The sequence below is a fragment of the Bos grunniens genome, chromosome 8 (assembly GCF_055505025.1).
Source record: "Bos grunniens cultivar Pamir isolate PY7600 chromosome 8, Bosgru_T2T1.0, whole genome shotgun sequence".
In the NCBI taxonomy this organism is placed as follows: domain Eukaryota; kingdom Metazoa; phylum Chordata; class Mammalia; order Artiodactyla; family Bovidae; genus Bos; species Bos grunniens.
In genome coordinates, this window is record NC_141172.1 from 26,886,111 (window position 1) to 26,913,369 (window position 27,259).

General features: G+C 43.7%; 2 long non-coding RNA genes across 4 annotated transcripts in view; both read right to left on the bottom strand.

Annotated features, from left to right (window-relative positions):
- The window catches only part of LOC147366865 (uncharacterized), a 231,302-nt gene extending 216,554 nt beyond the window's left edge, over positions 1–14,748 (bottom strand). Inside the window, exons 1-3 of the long non-coding RNA XR_015169512.1 lie at positions 13,197–14,748; positions 12,129–12,192; positions 7,416–7,604 (exon numbers count right to left, since the gene is read on the bottom strand). This is a non-coding gene — a long non-coding RNA (uncharacterized LOC147366865). The remainder of the gene's footprint in view (positions 1–7,415; positions 7,605–12,128; positions 12,193–13,196) is intronic.
- Positions 14,749–15,262: 514 nt separating this feature from the next.
- LOC147366866 (uncharacterized) overlaps positions 15,263–27,259 on the bottom strand; it is a 41,814-nt gene continuing 29,817 nt past the window's right edge. For all 3 annotated transcript variants that reach the window (XR_015169514.1, XR_015169513.1, XR_015169515.1), the window contains one exon: positions 15,263–23,129. This is a non-coding gene — a long non-coding RNA (uncharacterized LOC147366866). The remainder of the gene's footprint in view (positions 23,130–27,259) is intronic.

Here is a 27,259-nt window from a genome sequence, read left to right on the forward strand (position 1 = left end):
AGGAGGAAAAGGGGACGACAGAGGATGAGATAGCTGGATGGCATCACCGACTCAATGGACATGAGTTTGAATAAACTCTGGGAGTTGGTGATTGACAGGGAGGCCTGGAGTGCTGCAGTCCATGGGGCCGCAAAGAGTCAGACACAACTGAGCAACTGAACTGAACTGTACAGTACTTGACACAGGAGATTAAATTAAAAGCCCTGCTCTCTGGCATCCCCTTGATTATACTATGGATGTTCCTGACACCTAAGCACACATGTAATTTCTTACCACCTTGACATACCTGGCTGCAAACTAAATAACCCAAAGAACGCATGACCATTCTTCAAAAGGAAAACTTGTTAATCAGATTTGGAGAGCAAAACCACTCAGATATGTAAAATAAGGAGGGAAAAATGAGGACAAATTTGTCGATTCTTAATTCCTGCTTTCTCTTGGTTTCAGGGTTTTTAAAATATTTTCTCTAAGAGATCCTGTTATTATAACCAGAGTCAAAATCCATCACCAAGAGAGGGAAAGCAATGTTCAAAGAGGCATTGAAAAATAAGAATGTATAGGTCCCTATGTTTACCTCTCCCTGACTTTTTATTTGTTGGGAGCTTGTTTAAACAATTTAAACTGCTGAGTTGTATTGTTGAATCTCAGTCATGGGAAAATGTGTGAAAAACAGGCAGCTGGAGCATCGTGTCAGAGGACCTTCGAAGGGATAGAAAACAGGGTGCTGAGTGTCCTTTCAGCAAACGGTAATTGTGACTGTAGACTTCTTCAGAAACACAGAGGGACATGCCTAAGAAGCAGAGCTTCAAAAATAGAGATGTCTTGGAGATGAAAAAGAAAACTAGGCTCTGTAACTACACACGGTTAATAGCAAAGCAGTCTTAACGGCTAAACAAGGTGATCAGTGTGTGGTGTCACTTCCAAAAACTGCCCTCCATCCCAAACAATATTTTGAATGTTAGTTCCACCTCCACCACAATAGTCCTTGAGAGGTTTAAGTTTACCAAAACCGCTCTGTGGAATTGTGATCTGTGGGGAGATAATACTTTAATATTCTCCTTCATTAGTCACAAGGCTTTATTTGATGTCACCTCTATGCACACGGGAAAGAAGAGAAGGTACTCTATGTCTACAGGGTGTCCGGCAAAGACGGTGAGGACTTGCCATCATGAACCGAGACAAACATGAAGGAGTGCATAACTGAAAACCTCGGGAGGGTGTAATGTTTGCAAGGCTTCAGAGCATTAGTTCATCAGGAAGTTGTTAGATGCTTCTATGAGCCCTACAAATGCTGCGAACTACAAAGGATATCAAAGAAATACGAGATGAGACTCAGATGCGGTTCTCCAGAACCTTAACATCTTCTTGAGGAGTGCAAGACTTTCAGTGGGCATCAGTGTAAGAACCACAGTATAGCACGAAATACTACATTATGTGGTATAAAGATAAATGATATATTGAGGGTTAAGAAAAAGGAGAAAAGAGTATTTGAACATGCCAATTCAGTTCAGTTTGACTCAGTATTTTTGGAACTCTGTATTACATAATAGGCATTAGGTAGAGCTTCAAAGAAGAGACTAACAGGACAATATGAGACAAAATCACTTCCTCCCCTCAGAAGAATCTATAGTTTAGTAGGGAAAATAAGACCTTTAAATAAAAACAATTAATTGCAGATGCTGTCAGCTAGACTCAGTTGGCTAGGCCCTCCGCTGTCAGTCCAACTGAAGACTGGTACTAAGTTACAAACCAGTTAGAAAGATGTGGGCAGCAAAAAAGAAAAGCTAAAAGAAAAAGTACAAGAAGGAGGAAGATGAGAAGGAAGGAAAAGAAAAAGGAAAAGGAAAGAAAAGACCTTGAATCAGATGGCTTAAACCATGAGAAATTTGCTATATACATAACTTCAGGTCCAGATGCAGGAGGATCCCAGACTGAGGTTACTCACAACTCTCTGCCCTGCTGCCCTCATTACTGGTTTCTTTCTAAAGCTAGTGCCACTTGGACAGCAAGACGGCTGCAGCAGCGCCAGGCATCATGTCTAGACGTGACACTAAGGAGAAAGCAAGGGACAGTGTGTTTAGAGGTTTCTCTTCCAGAGCCCCTACACCACCCTACACTGGCCAAAGCCAGTGTGGCTGTGGAACCATGACCCCTAGAGTCACCTACCATGAGCTGGGCCCTATGTGAGGTGCTATGAACAAGACAAAGTTCCTGTCCTCAAAAATCTCATACACAAAGGGGGAAAATGGAAAAGTACCTAATTATAGCACCATGGGCTATCAGAAAATTCAAGAGAGGCATTTGGGAGAAATGAAGAAGAAAATTCATGAAGCTGAAAAGCTAGCTGGTGGAAGAGGAGGAAGTTATGGGCAGAGAGAGAAGTAAGTTCTGGGGCTGGGGGTGGATTCCTTGAGTCTTGGTCAGATCATATTCTAGGCTCTACCAAGTGTAGTAGTACATTTCCAGTGCCTGGCAAACCTACTGAAAAATATTGAGTCCTTAATCAGAGAATCTGCCTGCAATGTAGGAGACCTGGGTTCAATCCCTGGGTTGGGAAGATACCCTAAAGAAGGAAATGGCAACCCATTCCAGTATTCTTGCTGGAGAATCCTATGGACAGAAGAGCCTGGTGGGCTACAGTCCACGGGGTCGCAGTCAGAGATGACTGAGAGACTAACACACCTAACACCCAATCAATGACAGTCTGATGTCTTGAATGAATGAATAAGCTTGATTATAAAGAGTAGCAGGCTGTTTCCTGCATCTGGTGGGCAGATAGGGGTCTTTCATGCTATGCTAAGGAGTTTGAATTTTATTTTGAAGACTATGGGATATCACAGAGTGCTTTAAGTACAGGAATGACATGACAAGAGTTTGGTTTTGTAAAAGATCATTTTTGCTGTAGCATGGTGAAGGAAAGACCTGTTTAGTTGCTTGGTCGTGTCCAGCTCTTTGTGACCGTATGGACTGTAGCCCGCCAGGGTCCTCTGTCCATGGGTTTTTCTAGGCAAGAATACTGGAGTGGGTTACCATTTCCTTCTCCAGGGGATCTTCCCGACCCAGAAACTGAACACACATCTCCTACTTGGCAGGCAGATTCTTTACCACTGAGTCAACTAGGGGCAGCTAAAAGGTTAATAAGAATTTGCACAATAATAAAGGCCAAAGATAATTAGAGGCTAGTCACCACTACCTCACAGACAGTCTACCACAGAGAAGCTCCTGGGTCTCCCTTCTTGTTCCATTCATTTGGCAGAAAAATCTGGGGACAGGGAATTTTTGCCTTCATTTCCTGAGCTCAACAGGACTGAAGGTTGAATACACAGTTCTCCTTGTGGCCTTTCCAATTCTTAGGTGTGGTTTCAATTCTATTTCTATGTGACCTAGAAGTGTCCTCTTAGAAGGGAACCCTCCTGTGAGTTAAAACAGACAAAAAAGCCCTGTGCATTGACCAGCATCTGGGGTAAGCTATTATGTAGACTGGAGCTTTTAAATGATTGGGATCCCTTTCGTGTGTCTGTGCTGACAGCACGGGGTTAGCTGAGAGAATTTCTGCCTCTACAAAGGACTCTTACCAAATCAGCTCTTCCCTGCCTGCTTCCTGTTACCCCAACACAACTCACTCCCAGGGACCAATTGCTCTGTGCTGTCATTTCCTCATTTAAAAAAAAAAAAAAAAGGCAGGGAGGGGGAAATCAAAACCTGATTTAGCCTCAGGGAGTGGTTGAGGGTGAAGAGCATCCTGTCTGCTAGGTGTTCTGAGATCTTCAAAAAGGGGAAGGCGTATTATTCATGCAAGACAGTGTTTTCCATCCTCCTCACTGGGGAGTCCTCACTGGGGAATGGCGGAGATGGAGCGCAGTCTCTCCCAGGGCCCAGCCTCTGGGAGGCTCCAGGGTGGAATAAATCACCAACAGTGCAGCTCTGAGACAAGAGAAGCCGAGTCGCAGGTGTGCAGTAGGCAGTCCTGGAGGAAGCGTGGCCCTGGGCCAGCTGCGGTCTGGGCCAGGCTCAGGGGCCGCCTGCTCCGGGCCCAGTTCCTCTCCAGGGTGGAGACCCTACCTCAGCCACCATCTCTGCCTTCACAAGAGCCCCACCTCCACCCTGGGTCAGAACTTGGGACCCATTAATAATGAATCACTGCGACTTGAATTCAATTCCGCCAATGCACATTCATCGGGGTAATAATCAGGGTTTTTCTGCATCCTATATATTGGCCTGTTTTTCCTTTTTGCTACAGTCACCACCTGAATAGGATTAGAGAAAGCAAAACACTGCAATTCACTGGAGATCACATTTCCCTTCCCTCTACCTTTGCCTTCGCCTCCACTTGCTGCAGAAAAACAAAGGATCAGAAAGGCCATGGCTGGGGCTCAGGCCCACCAGGCTCAGCTCCACCTGCTCACAAGCCCCAGCACTTTGATATTTACTTAGCCAAGTGAGGGCGCTCGGCTTCCAGAAGGCCTGTGAAGGGCCTTCACAGAAGAGTCGATATATTTGCCTTGAGGCAGAGACCTCTGGTTGGAAAATGTTCTCGGAGAGAAGTTGTGTTGTATTTTTACAGGGGTAAGCAAAAGGTTGATAAGGGGACAAAGATGGGTCTCAAGCACCATGCCAAGCACCTCTCTCTATCACACACGCACACACGCACACAGACACACACACACACACACACACACACACACACTACCCCCTGCCTTCCTGATTAGGGAGAGGAATTTGATGAGCTGTTTTTGTGGGCACCCCATAACGGTTTGGGGGCATTTCTCAGATTGTTTCTTCCCCAGGACAATTGTTGGATCTGCTCGGAAGGGAGCCTTGATGGGATATTCAATATCAAGCATTTGTTGCTTTAAAAATACCAGTGCCCCAGCAAGAGGAGGTCATGTACTTCTTATTGGCACGTGTTCCCAGACATGGTGTTTTCTTTGTCTTGGAAAATCGCTTAGGTTTAATGGGTGTTGCATACAAAGAATGATGGGAATTTGGTGACCGTTTCTGAAAAACAGAAAAACAAAAACAAGAGAAATCCAGCCAAACCAGGCCACTCTCAGCGCCATGCAGACCCTGAGCAGCCACTCAGAATGCTTCTTGTCCTCCCTTGGGGAAAGCCCGTGGTGGCACCAGGGCACCTCTGGAGCATCTGGGTGTCACATAAACCTCTCTAATGCCCAGGTCAGCCTCTTCCCTCCCTGGACTGCATAAGCAATTTCACTGCCTCTCTGCAGGCCTCCTCTGCTACCCCCAACCCATCTGACTCTTTTGCCCTGTGAACGCTGAGAAGTGATATGAATGTGGATGTTTCCTGGGTGACCCCACAGAGGTAGGAAGCTCATTCCAGGGTGTTCTCCCCAAGGTGTTCCAGCTGATTTTTATACCTCAATAAGTCACATTGGGTCCAAGAAATAAGGTGATGATCATTGGCTAAACTGAAAAATGGGATGTTCACAGTGATCACTGCACTCCTCTCCCCAAAGCAACCTGCTCTGTGGGTGTCGCTTTCAGAACAAATCACTGGGGGTGGGAGGGCCCTACCCGAGAAGGGCCCTGTATCAGAGAAGGGACAGAACTCTGATCCATAAGGAGCCCTGGGGCATTCCACTACTAGCCTTAATTTGCCTGGCCTAAACAGAACTCAAATGGTAATCTTTTTTTTTTTTTTCTTTTTTTAATCAGGGAGAAGGCAATGGCACCCCACTCCAGTACTCTTGCCTGGAAAATCCCATGGATGGAGGAGCCTGGTGGGCTGCAGTCCATTGGGTTGCTAAGAGTCGGACATGACTGAGAGACTTCACTTTCACTTTTCACTTTCATGCATTGGAGAAGGAAATGGCAACCCACTCCAGTGTTCTTGCCTGGAGAATCCTAGGGACGGGGGAGCCTGGTGGGCTTCCGTCTATGGGGTCACACAGAGTCGGACACAACTGAAGCGACTTAGCAGCAGCAGCAGCTGGCTTTCTGAGGCAATCTTGGAAGCATATGCCTCAGCAAGTTCTGCCTTATCCTCCCACACCATGCTCCTTAAGGGGAGGACCTCATCTGTATCCCCAGCACTTGGCATATCCTAAATGTATGTATGTCAATCTTAGCAGGAGCCACCGCTTAGTGGGCTTCCCTGGTGGCTCAGCAGTAAAGAATCCGCAGGAGACACTGGTTCGATCCCTGGGTTGAGAAGATCCCCTAGAAGAGGGTGTGGCATACCTGCTCCGGTATTCTGGCCTGGGAAATCCTGTGGGCAGAGGACCTGGCGGGCTACAGTCCACAGGGTTGTAAAGAGTCAGACAAGACTTAGAGACTAAACAACAACAACAAGTGAATCTTCTATCTTGTACCAAGTGCTGTGTAGATATCACTTCTCACCATTAAGTATGTTCAACTGAATTTAACTAACCCACATATTAGGAACGGCATTGCTTTAAGGGGCATGGTGGCAACTCAGTTGTGGAATCAGAGAGATCTACACTAAAATCCTGACATTGTCTTATATCAGTCATTTCAAATTCAAAAAATAATATCTGCCCTTGGGACTTCCCTGGTAGTCTAGTGGCTAAGACCCTGTACTCCCAATGCAGGGGGCCCAGGTACAATCTCTGGTCATGGAACAAGAAGATCCTGCATGCTGCGACTAAGACCCAGTGCAGCCTAATAAACGATTTTTTTTTTTTAAAGAAAATAATATCTGCTCTATCTGTTCCATAGACCTATTGTGAAGGAAATTGTGAATAAATATATTTGTAAGCTATTTCTTTATAAGTTAAAGTTCCCTGCAAATCTAAGCTATCATGTATCAATGGCCAGATCACACAGTGGGGCTGTCACAATTTATAAAGAGATATGGTATGAGGAAAAGTCACATTTCCCAAAAATATCTCCCCCATTGACCTCATATAAATGGTTCCCTCTCATCTGACTAATAATTCCCATGACTGGCACGAGTAATAGCTGGGACAGCAGAAGAGCTTGTCGCCAAGTCACTGAATTAGTTATCTAATGCTGCTGACCTGGTAAATGTATACTCTCTAATCAGAAGAAATTTGCTTTTATCTGACAGGAATAATACTACATATTCACCACCCTGGCCTTGGGACTCTGCTTTGTGCCATAATTTAGATCAGGAAAGATTGTTGATCCTCTTGTTATTCCATGGAATGTTCTACAGGACCAGTTTAGCTGACACCAGGCTAATCAACCAGGTGAGCAGACAGGAACAGATATTTCAGTAAAGCACACATGTGTCACAAGTGGGGAGATACATCCATTGGAAATTCATGGATCTCAGGGGTATTTCTAGAAGCTCATGTTTCTGCAATACTAGAATAGTTCCTCCAAGATGAAAGAAATACTGCTGTATCATACATACATCACCACTAAGAATGAGCAACACTTTTATTGGCCTTTGTTGGGTCGATACGTACCACATATGGATGTCCTCCTCTGACCATGTTGCTGAGTAAGGCATAAGGTTACTCAATCTTGAGTGGAGTCCAAAGCTGGAGAAGCTGATTCAGGCCACAACACAAGTCATTCTGCCAGTAGGTCTTCTGACTAATGAATCTAATAGAGCTTGAAGTGTTTGAGATGCTCATTGGATTCCATGTCAATCCCTGAAAGATGATTCACAATGAAGAGTTCAAGTCCTGATAGAATCACAAGGTGATTATATCCAGTATCATATAAGGACACATTTTTTATTAAAAAAAAAAAAAAAAACACGTTTCCTGAGGTATAAATTGTTGTTCAGTCGCTAAGTTGAATCTAACTCTTTGCAACCTAATTTACTGTAGCACTCTAGGCTCCCCTGTCCTTCATTAACTCCCGGAGTTTGCTCAGATTCATGTCCATTGATTCAGTGATGCTATCTAACCATCCAATTCTCTGACGCCCCCTTCTCCTTTTGCCTTCACTTTTTCCCAACATCAGAGGCTTTTCCAGTGAGTCAGCTCTCCTCATCAGGTGGCCAAACTATTGGAACTTTAGCTTCAGCATCAGATGTCTTTCCAGTGAATATTCAGGGTTGATTTCCTTTATATTGACTGGTTGGATCTCCTTGCAGTCCAAGGGACTCTCAAGAGCCTTCTCCAGCACCACAATTCAAAAGCACCAATTCTTTGGCACTTAACCTTCTTTATGATCCAGTTCTCACATTCGTACACGACTATTGGAAGAACTAGAGTTTCAACTATCCACACCTGTGTTGGCAAAGTGATGTCTTTGCTTTTTAATACACTGTCTAGGTTTATCACAGCTTTCCATCAAAGGAGCAAGTGTCTTTTAATTTCATGGCTGCACTCACCATTTGCAGTGATTTTGGAGCCCAAGAGAATAAAATCTATGACTGCTTCCACTTTTCCCCCCTCTATTTGCCATGAAGTGATGGGACTGGATGCCATGATCTTAGTTTTTTTAATGTTGAGTTTCAAGCCAGCTTTTTCACTCTCCTCTTTCACCATCATCAGGAGACTCTTTAGTTCCTCTTTACTTTCTGCCATTAGAGTGGTATCATCTACATATCTGAGAGTTTTTCTTGATGTTTCTCCAGTTAGTCTTGATTCCAGCTTGTGATTCATCCAGCCCTGGATTTTCCATGATGTACTGTGCATATTAGTTAAATAAACAGGGTGACAATATACAGCCTTGTTGTACTCCTTTCCCAATTCTGAACCAGTCAGTTATTCCATGTCCAGTTCCAACTGTTGCTTCTTGACTTGCATACAGGTTTCTCAGGAGACAGGTAAGGTGGTCTGGTATTCCCATCTCTTGAAGAATTTTCCACAGTTTGTTGTGATCCACACAGTCAAAGGCTTTAGCATAGTCAACGAAGGGAAAGTAGACGTTTTTCTGGAATTCTCTTGCCTTTTCTATGATCCAACAAATGTTGGCAATTTGATCTCTGGTTCCTCTGCCTTTTCTAAACCCAGCTTGTACATCTGGAAGTTCTTGGTTCAGGTATTGCTGAAGCCTAGCTTGAAGGATTTTGAGCATAACCTTACTAGTATGTGAAATGAATGCAACTGTGTGGTAGTTTGAGCATTCTTTGTCATTGCCTTTCTTTGGACTTGCAATGAAAACTGACCTTTTCCAGTCTATATGCCCACTGCTGAATTTTCCAAATTTGCTAAAATACTGAGTGTGGCACTTTAACAGCGTCACTTTTTAAGATTTTAATTAGCTCAGCTGGAATTCTATCACCTCTACTAGCTTTGTTTATAATAAATGCTTCTTCAGGCCCACTTGACTTCACACTCCAGGATGTCTAGTTCTAGGTGAGTGACCACACCATCATGGTTATCAAGGTGATTAAGACATTTCTTGTATCAGTTCAGTTCAGTTCAGTCACTCAGTTGTGTCTGACTCTTTGTGACCCCATGAACAGCAGCACGCCAGGCCTCCCTGTCCATCACAACTCCTGGAGTCCACCCAAACCCATGTCCATCAAGTCGGTGATGCCATCTAACCATCTCATCCTCTGTCATCCCCTTCTCTTCCTGCCCTCAATCTTTCCCAGCGTCAGGGTCTTTTCCAATGAGTCAGCTCTTTGTATCAGGTGGCCAAAGTATTGGAGTTTCAGCTTCAGCATCAGTCCTTCCAATGAACACCCAGGACTGATTTCCTTTAGGATGGACTGGTTAGATCTCCTTGCAGTCCAGGGGACTCTCAAGAGTCTTCTCCAACACCATAGTTCAAAAGCATCAATTCTTCGGTGCTCAGCTTTCTTCACAGTCCAATTCTCACATCCATACATGACCACTGGAAAAACCATAGCCTTGACTAGACGGACCTTGTTGGCAAAGTAATATCTCTGCTTTTTAATATGCTATCTAGGTTGGTCATAACTGTCCTTCCAAGGAGTAAGTGTCTTTTAATTTCATGGCTGCAATCACCATCTGCATTTCTTGTATAGTTCTGTGTATTCTTGCCACCTCTTCTGCCTCTGTCATGTCCTTACCATTTCTGTCCTTTATTGTGCCTATCTTCACATGACATTTTCCCTTGATATCTCTAATTTTCTTGAAGAGATCTCTAGTCTTTCCAGTTCTACTGTTTTCTTCTATTTATTTGCATTGTTCATTTAAGACGGCCTTCTTATCTCTCATTGCTATTCTCTGGAACTCTGCATTCAGATGAGTATATCTTTCCCTTTCTCCCTGGACTTTCACTTCTCTTCTTTTTTCAGCTATTTGTAAAGCCTCCTCAGACTACCACTTTGCCTTCTTTATTTTCTTTCTGTTCGGGATGGTTTTGATCACTGCCGCCTGTACCATACTGTTACAAACCTCCATTCATAGTTCTTCAGGCACTCTACCTTCCAGATCTAATGCCCTAAATCTATTTGTCACCTCCACTGTATAATCATAAGGGATTTGATTAAAGTCATACTTGAATGGCCTAGTGGTTTTCCTTACTGTCTTCAATTTAAACCTAAATTTTTCAATAAGGAGCTGATGATCTGAGCCACAGTTAGCTCCAGCTCTTGTTCTTACTAATTATATAGAGCTTCTCCATCTGTTTTATTGTACCTGAGGTAAGTACAATACAATAAAACAAGTCCATTTTAGTGCACATTTCAATGACTTTTGATAATTTATATGCCTGAGAAACCATAGTACAATCAAGACAAGAAACGTTTTCTTCCAACCAGAATGCTTCCTATGCCCCTTCACACCAATCCCTATTCCAGTCCCTGAACCTAGCCCCAGGCAACCACTAATTCTGTCATTATATACTTGATTTATCTTTTCTGGAGTCTTATATAAATGGAATCAGGCAGTATTAACTCTTTTGTATTGGGATCTTTTTCATTCAGCACAATATTTTTGACACTGCTCCATTCTGTCACACGTATCAGTAATATTAGCAATTTGCTCCTTTTTATTAATGAGAAATAACACATTGTATGGACACACCGCAATTTTTTTGTCCATTAATAAACATTTGGGTTGCTTCCAGGTTATAGTTCTCATGAATAAAGCTGTTATAAATATTCTTGCAGAGTATTTGTTTGGACATACGTTTTTGTTTCTCTTGGGTAGATACTGAAGGAGTAGACTTTTGAGGCATATATGGTGAGTGCATATTTAACTCTGAAAGAAATCAATAAACTATTTTTCAAAATACCATCTTATAATCTCATCAAAATATAGGAGCGTTCCAGCTGCTGCCCATCCTCTCCAATATCTAGTACTGTCAATGTTTTAAATTTTAGCTACTCTAATAGGTGTAGTTTGGCACTATTTAATTGTAGTTTTAATTTTCATTCCCTGATGTCTAGTGATGCGGAGATGTGTTTATTAGATATTTTTATATCTTTGTGAAGTCTCTGTTCAAATTTTGCCCCTTGTCAATTGATTTTCTTATTGAGTTGTTAAAGTCCTCCATATATTTGTAAACAAGTCATTTGTCAGCTGTATAAATATGAATGCTTTCTCCTAATCTGTGACTTACCTCATTTTCTTAATAGCTTCTCAAAGAGTAGAAGCTTTGAAGTTTGATGAAGTTCAATGATCACATTTTATTTAATGGTTTTCTTCCTGTGTCTTGCCTAATTTTCAACCAAAAAAGTGAGGCAACAGACTTATGGCATCCATTGTGTTACTATGTATCCCAACACCCAGAAGTAGCCAGTCTCACAGAATGGTAAAAGGGACTTGGACACTCAGTTTCAGCTCCAAATGGAAGATACCATGTTCCAAGTCTGGACTGAGTCCTGTAGAATGGAACACAGTGGAGGACAGGGAGGCTGGCACTCTGTGGTCCGTGGGGTTGCAGAGTCAGACACGACTGAGCGACTGAACAATAGGATGTGACAAGCTGTGAACCAGTGAACAATGTATGGCGATTCTTCCACAGCTGGAAAACATAATTCCACCAACAAAAGTGCAGAAATAGGAAAGGAACACTTGGTATTTCACCCAGTGCTGGACTTTTTAAATGCTTACTTCTCATTCTTGGAACTCTGCTGGTTCCGAGGCCATAGTGCTAAAAAAATAAATTTTCCTACCAAGGGACTCAACCATATTTCCAGTGAATTGGATGTAAAAATTGTCACCTAGAATGTTAGGCTCCTCATTCCACTGGACATTGTTGCTTACTTCAGGTAAACCTGCCTCCACTCCTGCTCCTGGACTTACCCAGTGCACAGACGTGTATTCTCTGGCTGATCAATATCTCCGGCAAAATGACTGCTGGTGTCTCCTGAAAAATGGAAGAATGTTCTCAGTTTTTCATCAGTCACTTTGTGTCTTATTCTTTTTGCTGTAAATATAATATTTTTAAAGAAAGGGACTTAAAATTTCAAAAACAGTTTACCACAAGGGAGGGAATTATTTACACTATATACACATTTAATTAGTTATGGCATGAAGCTATATAGATAGACTAACACATTGCCTATTTTATTCATTGGTATAGATCACTTTTATGATGAACCTATTGGGACCCACTGGGCCCAATAGCAGATGAACGGGACTATAAGGGAGTCAGACAGAGGATGGATATGTTTCAAAAGACAGAGAGGTCTGGCAGTCTAGTACATACAGCACTCTGATAGTAAGAGAGGGGAAAGCCTAGTCATGGGGAAGAAAAGAGTTCCAATATATACTCTAATTGGTTACCTTGAGGCTTAAGGAAAAGATACTCACAAGGAAACATGAAAAAGAAGTGAAATCAAATTTCACTTGTCCAAAATACCTAGCCCCACCACTAAGGAACAGTGAAATCTAGTAGAAACTCCACAGATAACTGAGTTAGGATAAAAATCCTCATCCAAACTCTGCTAGATCTTCAAGGAAAGTTCACAGTGCCAAAAATAGTGCAACTAGACCCTATTTTTCTCATCTGCAAAATGGGGAAATTAAAAATAGATGAGGATACTGATTCTGTTTCTTAGTCTCATGAATTTAGTATGATATCTAATCAGACCCTTGGATCATCTCAAGTAATGGTGCATAAGGTATTTAAATTTATTCAGAACGTTTCTTTCAAAGAAGTGGGAACAAAACATATTCTCATCTACTAATCTTTAAATTTTCCAAGGAGGGCACTTAAAAAAAGAAAGTATCCTAGTGCCAGGTCTAGGGGCTAAACCTGGACTGTAGTCTTAGTTCTGCCAGTAGCTTGTTCTGTGACCATAACCAAGTCACCTCCACCCACAGGGACTTCACTTTGTCTACAACATTACAGGATGAGATCTCACTCACCTGGACTCCTCCAGCTCTGGATTCAGTGATGCGGGACCTTCTGCCATAACTGGCTGCAGTCCTCACAGTGATTTGTCCCGGGATGTCTTGTCTCAGAGTTTGGAAGATGTGAATAGCTTCTCTTGTCCATTTGCTGTGGAGGAAATGAAAGGCACAAAGTATGGAAACATCGATTGCGAATACTGTGATTTCAACAAAATTAGCCTTTGATATAGTCTTACTCTCTAACCATAGAACATCACAGCTTATTCTCAGCTCCCCCAACCCAAGCTTTCCCCCGCAAGTTCAGGGACTCTCACATGATATTTGGGGTAATCTGGTGAGCAGACTGCATGGACTGGACATAACACAAGGAAACAGTGGGGTTTGGTAATCTTCAAGAAAGTCAAGAAAATCTTTAAATAGTGGTCACAACAGCAAATACTTATATTTTTTTCTCATTTATGCTTAGGGTTGTCAATGTTTCATTGGTAAAATTTAATTCAGCAAAATAATTTATTTTGAAATAAATTAACCTAACATACATATTTTACATGTTTTGTACATCAGCTACATGTTTTGTACATCAGCTACATATTTTGTGGGATGGGTATCTATTCATACCAAGTGTATTCACACCTATGATGCACTCTTGGAATATGTCTTATTTGGGTCATCTTAGTCCCTGGCAGCAGTGGTCCCTGGAATTTTGTTCTACATTTTCTCCTTCTAAAATCCATGAAGAATCAGTCCTCAGCATATTCTATATCACATTAAGCAATGTGCTGAAGCACAGGACACAATGTATTGATATCCATTTTACAATTGAAGAAATCAAGGCAAATGTGGGTTAGGCAACTTTTCAGTACATAGAAAATGAAAGATAAAATTCAGGATCCTCTGATACCTGCTTGTCAATGGAAGGTTGTCAATAAATCTTTATGAGTGAATACAAGAAAACAGGACAGTGTTTGAATTACTGTGTTACACTGTCTCCCAAAGAGTAACACAAATGCTGAGACCAGGTGGCAAGTGCCACGCTCAGACAACTCCAAGTATTTTTCTATGACACTGACATCAGGTGAACAGTTTCTTGGTTGCTATTTGCTATTTTTACAGCAATTTCCAAAGTCTGAAAATTTTCAGTCTGATTTCTTCTAGCTTCTGAAACTATAGACTACTTTGTGATTGAAGTTTATACTGATGACCCTGAGATTTCCATTCATTTATAAATAGAAATGTTTTGCATTTTTATGTACAGCATATATTTTACATTATATATTTTATACTAAGGGAAAAAATTTCATCATATCTGTTAAATTATATGGAAATTATATCAAAATGCATGGCATATGCTATATTCCAATTAAATGTATTATTTTATAGTAGCTCCTTCTATATGCTAGGCCCTATTCTGGTACTCAGTCTCCAAAGATAGTAAAAAACAGGTTGTAGACCCTGAGAAACTCACAGTCACATGGAAAAGATGGAAATGTTAAAAAAATTTTTTTTGTTAAAATGCAAAGACAAAGCCTTTGTGTACAAGAACACTTTCTAAATTATTTAGCATCATGTCTGCAACTTACTGTTAAACAATTCAGAAAAAAAATATATACTGTGTATATGTATAAATAAGTGTGTATATTTCTATGTATATATGTGTGTGTGTGTGTGTCTACACACACACACATATTTAGGGGCTTCCCCAGTGGCTCAGCAGTAAAGAACCCACCTGCAATGCAGGAGACACAAACCCACAGCTTCGATTCCTAGGTCAGAAAGATCCCCCAGATAAGTAAATGGCAATCCACTTCACTAGTCTTACCTGGACACATGGACAGCCTGTGGGGTCACAAAAGAACTGGACACAATTTAGCAACTAAACAACAACAATACATATTTAGAGAAAAAACAATAAGGCAAATATGAGAAAACACTAGCGTGTGGGGAGTCTAGGTAAAGGATATACAGCATACATTCTCCAGGAGGCAATACTGTGCTCACAAGAATGGAAATTGTTCTCGGGGGCAACACAACTCACTCTTTTTCCATGTAAAGCTCAGACATACAGAGATTTCACAAGCATATTTACAGCAAATCTATTGTATTAAAATTTCATGGCAGAAGATAATTAGGAAAAAAAATCTAGAAAGGATTGGGGGAAAGGGGGCAATAATGAGGAAAAGGTTGAGAAATGTTGGTATATAGGAAATCTTTATCCTCTTCTTGCAATTTTTTCTATAAGTCTGAAATTATTTTGGAACAGAAAATGTAAACATTATGATGTGCCAGTACTAGGAGAGTTATGGAAGCTTGGATGAGGCTGCCCTAATTCTGCAGGGCAGGTGAGGGCAGTTCTGGGTCAGGTGACAGGGGAGGTCCCCACTAGAAAGGTGACATTTGCCCCAAGTCTTGAAGAAAAGTCATGAGTGTGCTGGGCAGATAAGGACATGGCCTAATCCCAATAAGCCTCAGAGGAAGATTAAATTCTGTATCATTTAGTTGTATTGTTTAGCATATTTTACCATATTCTAATGACATGCAAACTAATAACCCAAGTCTTTTCTAAAGGATGACTCGCAATTAAATAACAATCCTTTGCCAGGCAGAAGAACCAACTACAAAACTTTCCAAAGAAATGGGAGTTTGAGGGAGCATCTTCTTTCCTCCAGGATTCACAGATTTTCCAAACTTTCAGTCTCCAAGGGAATGTTTGTCAGTTCATGATTTACAGACTTAAGAAATCCTTGGGGATTGTGGACAGGGAAGGTGCCATCCTGGGAAATTGGCCTTTAGCTCTGATGTTGTGCTGGGTCAGGAGGCTTCAGAGTGGCGGAGGGTGGCTTTCACATTGCAGGGCAGCAGACCCTGCCTTGCTGTCAGCTGGAAACCTGACACTGAACTGTGGAAATGCACACAGAAAGAGAGCATGCTGTGAGAAGAGGCACACAGAGGGGCAAGCGCTGGAAAAATTGTACTTTTCTCCCCATGACAGTTGCCTTTTGTTTGGACAAATAATTTGAGGAGAGAACAAAAAAGCAGCTGTTTGCTTAATGCCAAGCCACAGAAACATGGAGCCTTCCTGGCTCAAGCTAGGAGCAAATTCCTCCTCATCCCAAGCATTCCTGATGATTCGCCTTCTGGTCCTGCGGACTGAGGTGACACAGAAAGCACCCACTGTCCCCGGAGCCCCTTTCACTGGGCAGAGGCCATCTCACTCATTCATTACTCAGCAGGACAGGGGGCCAGGGAAGCCAGAGAGCTCCATGCCAGGTCACGCCAAGCCAGAGGGTGGCTGTGATGGGAAAGGGTGGCCTGACAACAAGTTATTCATGCACATGGATGCTCTGCCTGCTAGTTCAGTCTACAGACAGAACAATCTGCAAAAAGCAGAGCATAAGACCTTGTGCTCAAAAGTTTTGGAGATTGTAACATATACAGATTCACACACATACACACACATGCCCCAAAACACACAAACTGCTTGTGATACACACAGTTGGTGCCAATATAAACAGGATCTTGGCCAAAAACTCTATTGGTTAGCAACTGGCCAATGAAGTGTTTAAAGTTAGAGGCCAACAGAAAAACTCAAACAGTGGTGTTTTTTCTTAAACTTGAAGTCACCAGTCAGTACCGCTTTTCCTTTGCAGAATGGCTTTCTAATATCTTCACACGGGAAAGATCCTGTCTGCAAAGAGCCCTGTGACGGGTTTGCTATTAGGTAAATTCATTACCGTAAATCCATCCAAGGCGAGTTCCAATAACAATTACCAGGCCATCAAGGCATGAAACTCAAGGGCCGCTTTGAATTTGTGACCAATGCCATGGAGAGGGAGGAGGGAGGTGTGGGGCTTCGAGAATTACCTGGTCTCCAAAGTTTATGGAAGGCCTGAGGCTCCAGAGAGGGAAGGAGCAGCTTGTGGGGCCCCAGCTGACACCTGGAAGAGCAGGCTGGCGGGGAGGCATGCCCTCTTCCCTCAGACCCTCAGAGTCCACCCCCAGCACCGTGCAGAGCGCGCACGTCGTCCTGGGGACACATCCACATTCGAGAGGTGACTTCTTCCCACAAGCTCCCACCTTCGGGTGTCAAATGCCTTCTGCCCACTCATAAAGTCTGTTCCCAGGAAAGGACTAATGACTATTATTTACCACTTAGACCAAGTTGTTGCTTCCAGGTCACAGGATGTGTTTCACTTGAAGTCAATGCCCAACAGCGCTGACCTCTGCTAGAAGAACTAGAGCCTTCAGTCTGCCAATGGGAGAGGATTTGGTAGGGGTGAGGAGTGGCAGCCTTTCTCAAAAGTCATGTACACCGCCTGCATGTTCTCCCCTCTGAGCCTCATTCCCTATTCCTAAGTAGCTCCTATCCTGAGGAGATGGTCTCTTGGTAACTCTATACCTCTCCTTAGCCCTTACTGAAATCAAGGCTCATGTCTATACTGGATCTCCATTTTCTCTCAAGTGCCTAGCCCAGTCCATGGCACTTAGCACATATCAACAAATGTTCACTGAATGAATGATTAAATGAAGGTTTGGATGAAGGGATGGATGGGTCGATGAGTAGATAGATGGATGATGGATGAATGATGACTGATGGATGATGGAATTCCAATACAGCTCCATCTGGGTCCTGTCTATCTTCCTTCCCGGGTCCTGGATCCTGCCTCCCTGAGAAATCTCTTGCTTTTGTGCTGTCTTAAAGAAGCCCAGTCAATAGGTGATGGTGTTACTGGACGCTCATCATGAATTACTGCAGTAGCAACTGAGAAAGGCCAAGAGAGCAACCAAAGAGAGGGGCCGGGAAGATAAAAGGCAGAGAGAGAGAAATAGAGAGGTTGAAAGGTCCACAGAAAAACAGACCATGGGCAGCTGGAGGAGAAAAGCAGAAACTTTAGGGACCTGAAGGGAAAACAGAGGGAAGAGAGGCTCTGAGACGAGCCATGGGGAAGGGGAGGCAGCTGAGAGGGGCGAACCATGAAAAAAGAAACTGTATTATCAGGAAAACAAAAACAATAGGGGCTTCTCTAATAGGACTGTAGGGAGGTGAAAGTTGGAGGCTTGTAAGAGAAGAGAGGAGGAATCTTAACCAGAAAAATTTAAGTAGCAGAGAAAGAGAGAAACAAGATGAGAGAAAAAATGCTGGCCCTGAAAGCTACAGAAGGGGTGCCTGGCTTGAGAGAGCCAAAGCCACAGCCGCTCTGCCAAGGGAGGAAACCTTAGGAGACCCGCCCAACCAGAATCTTGAAGTCTCAGACTTTTTCCACCTTATGAGCTGTAAATTGATCTATTCAGTTAGAGAAACCTGGTTTTTATTGAGTAATTTCCTCTGAACGACCTCCAGTTTTGAAAATGTCCCCAAAGTTCTCTGACTCCCCCCTCCCCCAGTGGGTCCCTGCGTCAGTGCCTGTAAATCATGGGAGGCAGGCCCCCCCTTGCTGTTGGTCAGGTCCCCTGGCTAATCCTGATACAGCACAGGGTCCTACTTGGTGCAGAGACCTCAGATCTGTTTGTTCTGCTGGCCAGGTCCCAGCATGCACCTCGCCGAGCTCATATCCCGGCTGTAGCTCCAGAGCCCCCAGCTACAGCAGGGTTTTCCAACTCGTCCCGAGCAACGTCCGTCCTCCACCTGGCCTTGATATCAAGGAAATTTCTCCAGTTTTCTTCTTTGCCCTCAAGTGGGGCCTCTTGCAGATGCACACAAGGGGCTCTTTATGGGAAGCATTGCCCATCACTTGATTTTACATTGGATCTTTTATGCCAGGATCCCTCAAAGCATTTTCACAGACAAGTGTCATTGTCTCCCCCTTCCAGATGGCACAGAAAGGAAAGCACAGAAACTTAAGTGGTTCAACGAAGGTCGCTCAGAAAGTCAGAGCAGAGGTGGGAACAGAACCCAGAACTCCCCGCTCCCAAGCCTATCACCTGCCACTCCCAGGCGGAGCTGGGAACAGCCAGCTTCTGTGAGGGCCCTTCCCATACTCCGTACAGCAGCACGCAGCACACCCCCACCTCACCAATCTTTGCTACCAAAGCTCAGAACGGTAATTCTGTCTTTCTAACTAGGATTGCACGGTCTTTGGTTGGAAGGGGCCATTTTGCAAAATCAATTGAAGGCCGATGGACTTGCCAAGATCCAGCAGGGTGGGAGGGGGACCTGAAAGCCCCCTCAGGAGGTGAGATGTACGTGTCAGGCTCAAAAAGCAATTGCATTACCTGTGTGGCTAAGGTTTTACTGCCTGCTCAATCTGAAAGTTAGCAAAGTAGTAATCAATGAAAAGGAAATATAATTGAGAAGATTAAAAGCTGAGGGTGGGTATGGACTGGGGAGGGAAGTGATTGCTAAAGAGGTCCATTTGTATAATTCAAAGGTCGATGACTCTCATTAAACTCACATCTCCAGACACTCAGGGGATGAAAGAAAAACTCTCCATGCCGACTGGCTGACACCTATGAGTTTCCTCCTGGCCACTTTCAAGGGTAGTGTGAGGCCAGAGGGGCTGAGAAGAGGTTGGAAAGAAAATTTAGGGGAATCCATAAGCAAAAGAACATTTGGATAAATGAAACACAAAACCAAGCCTCTGAGCTTTTTAAAAATGATATGCAAGTTTCTTTTAGTCTCTGAAGGCTTGTTTACATGATCTGAATGGAAGCTGAATTGATGCCCAAGGAAGTTCTAGACTGGCACAGCCCTCGCTTTCTTTGTTTATATTCACACCCACCCTCCAACACACACACATACACACACACACTTTATCCTTACACAGAACACATGTGTTTCTATAGCTTTGGATCAGTAATGGGCTCTGGCTGATACCACACTTTTATGTGCAGATCTATTAACTGTATCTGTCTCTGAGACAAGGGACAGATTGTCTTGCACATTCCCACATTCCTCCCTGGGAGACAAGGTATATGTAAGAGTGAGTGTGTGTGTGTGTGTGTGTTTACAGGTCTAAACTGAGACTTGGGGCCTGTGAGGTCCATGAGGCCAGACCACTCCTGCCTGCTAGGACATGAGCTCCAGAGCATACAATACTATGGTTTGTCTTCCTGCCTTTGCTCTTCTACTGAGGCCCAGTTTATCCAGGTCTGCCTCGTCCCTTCATACATCTTCTATTCTTACTGTCTACACCAGGAACCCCTACAAGTGTGCCTTAGAGACCACGGGATACAGATAGAGCTCTAAGATACAGCAAAAGTGTTTATTTGCTATTGCTGCCTAACATATTACCACAAACAGCTGTTGAAAACAAAAGGATTTTCCTCTTTCAGTTTGCAGGGGTCCAGAGTCTGGCACAACATGGATGGGTTCTCTGCTCAGGGTCTCCCATTGCAGAAATCAGAGCCAGCCAGACTGCCATCTCTCCTGAGGCCTGGGGTCCTCCTTCAGGCTCTTTCAGGGTGTCAGAATCCAGTTCATTGTGGTAAAGGACTGAGGTCCCTGTTTTTTTGTTGACTGTTAACTGGGGGCTGTTTTCAGGTTCTAGAGGCTGGCTATTGTGCCTGGCTGTGAGGCTTCTCTGCAACACAAGAGTGTTCTCCTTCAAGGCCAACAGAGAATTCTCTACTGCTTTGAATCTTGGACTGTGTCTCTGGCCTCTAGATCCAGATATAAAGGGTTCATATGGATAGGTATAGTTAATCCATTTTGATTAACTCAAACACGACTTACTAGTTACCTTAGTAGCATTTTGCAAACATAAAATCCTTTTTGTTATGTAATGTAAAACAATCACAGCAGTGATGGCTCCTTTAGTTACTGGTATTACCCACACGTCAGAGGAGAAGATTAATCAAAAGTCAGGGTCATTGGTGGTGTCTAAAAATTCTACCTAACACAACAAATGAAAATGGTATTTTCCTATACAACACCTGGGACACAGTTATATTTAAATATCATTCATTGTTCATCTGAGGTTCAAATTTAAACAGGCATCCTGTATTTTATCTGGCAATACTAGAGGCAGAACCTAGGGGCCTCTGCTACATGAACAGGCCAAGATTGGCCTGCAGTAGGAGAAGGCATTTCCTTTGTGAAGCAGGCAGCAGTAGAACTTTCTTCAGCTGGGGGCCCTTTGGTGATAAGAGAAGGCCTCTGTGGCCTGATTTCTACAGCATCACTGTTTCTGCTTCCCTCCCCCAGCTCCCTCAGCCCAGGGCTGTCAACACCCTGCAGACACACGGAGAGCAATTGCTGTTCCCAGGCCATGTGCGGAAGCGGCCCCAGAGGTCAGCCACCAAGTCTCACTTGCCTTGAAGCACAGCCTGGTGGGTGGGGTAGGGAACTGGGGAGTGGAGCCCGAGGTGCTGAGGGAGACAGAAGCAACCCCAGGCTCTCTCCCTTCAGCCCTGTACATAAGATCCCTGTCCCAGAAGAAGCTTTGCTCTCGAGGTGGGCCATACAGGCTCTTTGGGCTGTGGAAAGCTCCCCTCACCAGCAGAGTTTTCCTTGTGAGAGAGGCTTGGCTCTCCTCACGGCTGCTCCAAATCCTTGCCAGCAACACTTCAAACTCTGGCCGGCCCAGTGTTACATTTTAACAGGCCAGGCCCTATTAGCCTGATCCTAGGATGGGTTATTCTTTCCAGTTTTCACTAACAAAAATCCCCTTTTATTTGGACACTCAAGTGGCCTCTAGGAACGAGGCTTTCATGGGTTGCCAAAAATGTTCGGATGCGGCAACATTTGTGTGTGTGGCCAATTACATCGTACCTCTGGGGCTGATCCCACAGGCTTTTCTCAGGCAAGACTTCTGTGAACTTCCAGCAGACCCCCCACCCTTTTTCTTGAGCTCTATCTGCAAGAGCAGGCTCTGGGTGGCTGCCTGGGCGGCTGGAGACAAGTTTATGCATAGAGTTCTTATTTGTATGAAATCAATCTGAGTGGGGAGAATGATTTATATGTGCACTAGTCAATGCATTATTAGAATTAATATCATTATTTCTCTGCTTCCCTTTTTAGGTTTTTCCTCTCATAAATCAATTTAGTTCGATAAGATTGGGCTGAGTTTTGGCTGCACACAGACTGGAGTGTTCTGTGTGGTGGGAGCAAAAGACTATTTGGCGAGTTCAGACAATGCCTCCATTGTTTTCTGATTTATTGAAAGCTCAGCTTTTGCTAGTATTAGATGTACTCGTTGATGTTTTGCAAAGGAGGGATTAGTGAGGATTTTTTCTGACCCAAAAGCTATCTCCCTACATCGTTGGTTCTTAGAGTCTCTGGTTTGTTGTAAGTTGCCTTTTCCATAGCCAAGTAATGGCCACTGAAAGGATGGGTAGGTGTTTTTATAATCATTCTATCTTTCTATCTTCCTTTTTGGCCAAGACACACTAACTTGTCTTGTGTCTGCTCTGAGTTTCCTAACTGCCTGCAGAAGAGGATCTATTCAAGTCTTTTCCTTCATCATCACATTTACTAAATATATCAGTTGTGCAATGTCTTTCTTATTGATGCACTCTCAATGCCAAACCAGTGCAGGCCAGAGACTCGCATCAGAAATCCATGAATATGAGTATCTGGGGCATCTTTAATAGGGTTCTGACGCTCTCTTTCATTAATCTCTTCATGCATTTCATGCAAACATTGCCTCCACTGCAAGCTTCTCAGAATCTGTCATAGAAGTCACTAGGGAATCCTACAGTATTTTTCTTATGAAAAGGACATCAGAAATGTTTAAAAATTTCTTGTCTTTTTATGTTTTTTAATGTCTTTTAAAATGTCTTTATGTCTTTTTAAATGTTTAAAAATTTCCTGTCTGCGACAGGAAATCAGGAAGAGCTGATGTGGCTTCAAACGAAATCATGGTTACTTTAACCTTAGTCTCTTTCACCCGCCATATCTTCACCCTGACATCATTACCCACCTGCTCACCAGCCTTCCAGGAGCTCCGTGCAACAGCTTTTACTATCTTTATTTCTTACCTGGGAATTCCTGTGCCTCTTCTCCTCTTTGCTCTGAAAAGGAAACAGAAAAATAAATTAGGAGAACAGGCTGCAGTCCCACGGGCACATGCAGCTGCCCCTAAGAGGCATTTGGGTGTTAACCCGTCTGAAAGGTAAAAGTTAACAGTGTTAATCGCTCAGTTGTGTTTGACTCTTTGTCACCCCACAGACTATAGCCTGCCAGGCTCCTCCATCCATGGGATTTTCCAGGCAAGAATACAGGAGTGGGTTGCCATTTCCTTCTCCAGGAAGGGGATCCTGACCAGGGGAGCTTCCCGACCCAGGGATCGAACCCAGGTCTCCTGCCCTACCGGCAAATTCTTTACTATCTGAGCCACCAGGGAAGCAGGGTGGCCAAGATCCTGGTAGTGCTTTGTTTGATTAATTCTAGTAAAAACTGATGCTTATATAAGCCTTAAAGAGGTGGAGCTTCCAAACCTAGGGTCCTACATATAACAGTCACTCACTACACAGTTGTGGAATCAACTAGATTTTATACTGATTAGTTCTTTCCTGTTTTAAGAAAAATTATTAAAAAACAAAACAAACCTTCCACAAGGGGTTATCATTATATCCTTAGTGACAATCTCCTGTCAGAGTTACAACATGAGTCACCCTGCCCTAGTACGTGGTGTTGGGAATTCACAGAGCAGCCTCAGTTTTCCTGGAAACATAACATGAGCACAGCACATCATACCATTATAGTGATAGGAGTGTGTCAGTCGCCTAGTCATGTCCAACTCTTTGTGACCCCATGGACTTGTAGCGTGCCAGACTCCTCTGTCCAAGGAGTTCTCCAGTTAAAAACACTGGAGTGGGTAGCCATTCCCTTCTCCAGGGCATTGTCCCAACCCAGGGATCGAACCTAGATCTGCCACATTGCAAGCAGCTTCTTCACCATATGAGCCACCACACCATTACCACTCCCCAATCCCAGTTCACATACTGTCTCTGGCTAACACTCACAAGTCTATTTCTCACAAGGATGGGAACATTAGAAGGGAAATGAATCGAGAAATTGCCTCTGGAAACTGAAAGCAAACCAGAGCAATGTATAGTCATGCCTCAAATGTTCATGGGTTTGAGAATGCTCATGGATCACTCTGGATAAGGATTCATTGTTTTTGAGATAGCATGATTCCTCAGTGAAATCAGAAAGACTGTAGTCAGCTCCTACATCTGAAACACACAAGCTGTGTAGCTCAGGCCAGTTAGTTGATTTCACTGAAGGTACTGCCTCACCTATGAAATGAGGGTAACACTCTTCTCCTTTCAGCTGCTATGAGGATTACAAAAAACCTGTTTTGGCAAGGACTGCTGTTGCTGCTGCTGCTGCTGCTAAGGCGCTTCAGTCATGTCCAACTCTGTGCGACCCCATAGACAGCCACCCAACAGGCTACCCTGTCCCTGGGATTCTCCGGGCAAGAACACTGGAGTGGGTTGCCATTTCCTTTTCCAATGCATGAAAGTGAAAAGTGAAAGTGAAGTCGCTCAGTCGTGTCTGACTCTTTGCGACCCCATGGACTGCAGCCTACCAGGCTCCTCTGCCCATGGGATTTTCCAGGCAAGAGTACTGGAGTGGGTTGCCATTGCCTTCTAGACCCTCAACAAATATGGTTTTCCCTTTTGGAATGTATGGAATATAATGCAGATTTATCTCAAGATGCTAGATGACATACATTTTAACCATCAGCTACTAGACTATGTCTTCACACAATGAAGTAACTCAGAGGTTACTGCCTTATGTGTGACTCAATTTACTCTTGCACTAAGCACTCCAGCCCACCTGTGGACCACTCTGAGTGGCTTTACTTTGACTCCTGAGAGGTTCTCAAGGGCTGGTGAGGCCAAGTGTGGGGGGTAGTCCTAGACTCCAGGCTGGTGCTCCGTGTCTTCGCCGCACACACCACTTTTCTGCTCCACTGGTGTGATCCTAGTTTATTTCCTGCCTTCTCTATCCCTCTGTCCTCCAGCGATATTGTCCATGGCTATCATAGCCTCCCTTCTTTCCAATTTTCTGCTTTCTCATTTTGCTTCCTTTCCTCCAGTCTTCTCAGCCTTTAGTACCACTGTGACTTGGCTGGTATCAACTGCTAACTGCCAAGCAAGAAACAGATGGCACACTCAAATCCAAAGAATTCTAGAAAGGTTTAATGAAAGGACTATTTGCAAAGTGTAGGCAGAGTATACCACATGAGAGATGGTCCAGTCCCCTGGGTCTAAAGACACGGGAGCTGTCACCACCTCCAGGCCCATAGTGGTAGGGGGAGGGAACCTGGAACTTAACTTCTAGAACCTAGAGACTGTCTAAGAGAGAGACTCAGTAGAGAGAATCAGGGCGATAAATACCTCAGACCTCTCTTCTCCCTCACTCCCACACCCTACAAGGGTTTCCCATTGGACAGACCCAGTGAAAAGCCAGAGAGCAAGGCTTCCAGGGCCCAGAGAAGGGTGAAGAAGGGTAGAGGGTCTGAAGGAACACAGACACCGGAGAGAGCTTGTCTCACTCTGGCTCATGAAGCCAGCACCCACCAGCACTCCAGAGAGCCAGAATCCTGAGTGTGAGGGATGTGGGATAATTGGGGTGTGGCTACCGTTTTGTGCAAACTTGCAGGCTCAATTGTGTTTTTCATCTTTGTGCCATTTCTCCCTTCCTTTAATTTACTACGGCTTGATCTACACTTTATGGAGTTACTTTAAGCACACGCAAGAAATCTTCTTGCCATACACAGGGAACAATCAATGTTCTCACTTAATAATTCATTCTTTCATTAAATGTCCTAAGTAATTAAATAAAACATGAATAAATTCCACACTGATATTTGCTAAAGTTTTGTTTCTAGAGAATTTTACCTGTTGGCAGATATGCTGGGACCATTTATGATAATGAACAGTGAAACAAGAAAATCTCAGAGTGTAAAGTCACTGTCATTCTCATAGTTACCAAATGCTTACTAAGTACTGAATGTTTTTTTATACATCACCTCAAATACTGAAATAGTCTAATGAAGTTTTAAAGAAACTGAGGCCCAGAGAAGCTCAGTGTCTTCCTCAAGGTCACATCAGGTAGAATCTGACAACAGGTTTTTCAGGCACCAAAGCCAAGCTTTTTCTGTGATTTCCCCCACTCTGTCTTTCTAACATTTCTACAGGGAAGCAGGTGATAACAGAAAAAATACTCTAGTAAGTCAGAGTTATCCATATTTCAAAACACAGGTGCATGCGGTATGCATTAAAAAGAGAGAGAGAGAGCCAAGTGTAAATTTCAGAAGAAGGTGGTAGAAGACCACATCTGAGGAATGTTCTAGAACACTGGGAGTAAGAAGGAGAGAAAACTGGCAGAAAATAAAATTTTCTGCTCTACTCATTCCCTGAGATCCTTTCTCCAAAGAAGTCCAGCCATGGGCCCAAATGTTTATCTCAGTTCTCCAAAGAAGCCCACACTCATTGAAGGTGGCTGTGTCCTAGCCCTGCTACGAATCTCTAAGACGCCCACTACTCCTGAAAAGGGCTTTCATATTAGTATTGGGCTCACACTCTTTCCTAATAATTTGTTTCTTTTGTGAGCTCCCTGTTAGCACATTCTGATTGTTTCATATCATCATGAGATATACTCCTTTGTTTTCACATTAGTTTTGTAGGTGGCGTGGATTGATTCCAAACCTCTGGATAGTTCTCTAATGTTAGGATAGCCTCATTGGTCAGGGAGGAAACACATTTTGATATATACCCTGATTGCTCCCCCTACTCCACCCCAAAGAGCTCCTCCTCCTACATGTCCCTTTCAGAATAGTGGCCTGTCAGTCCCTTTGTGGGCTTCCCACTAGTGGTAAAGAACCCACCTGCCAATGCAGGAGACACGAGAGATGTGGGTTCAATCCCTGGGAAGATCATCTGGATGAGGGCACAGCAACCCACTCCAGTATTCCTGCCTGGACAATGCTATGGACAGAGGAGCGGATGGGCTACAGTCCATAGGGTCACAAAGAGTCGGACAGGGCTGAAGCAACTCGGCACGCACGCACACAGCCCCTTTGTGGTCTCGGTGACCCTTGAGTCCTGCTCCTCCCTCATATCCACAGCAAACCAGCTGTCAGGCCTTGTTGGACCTGGGTTGTGAATCCCTTTCTCCTTCTTCTTCA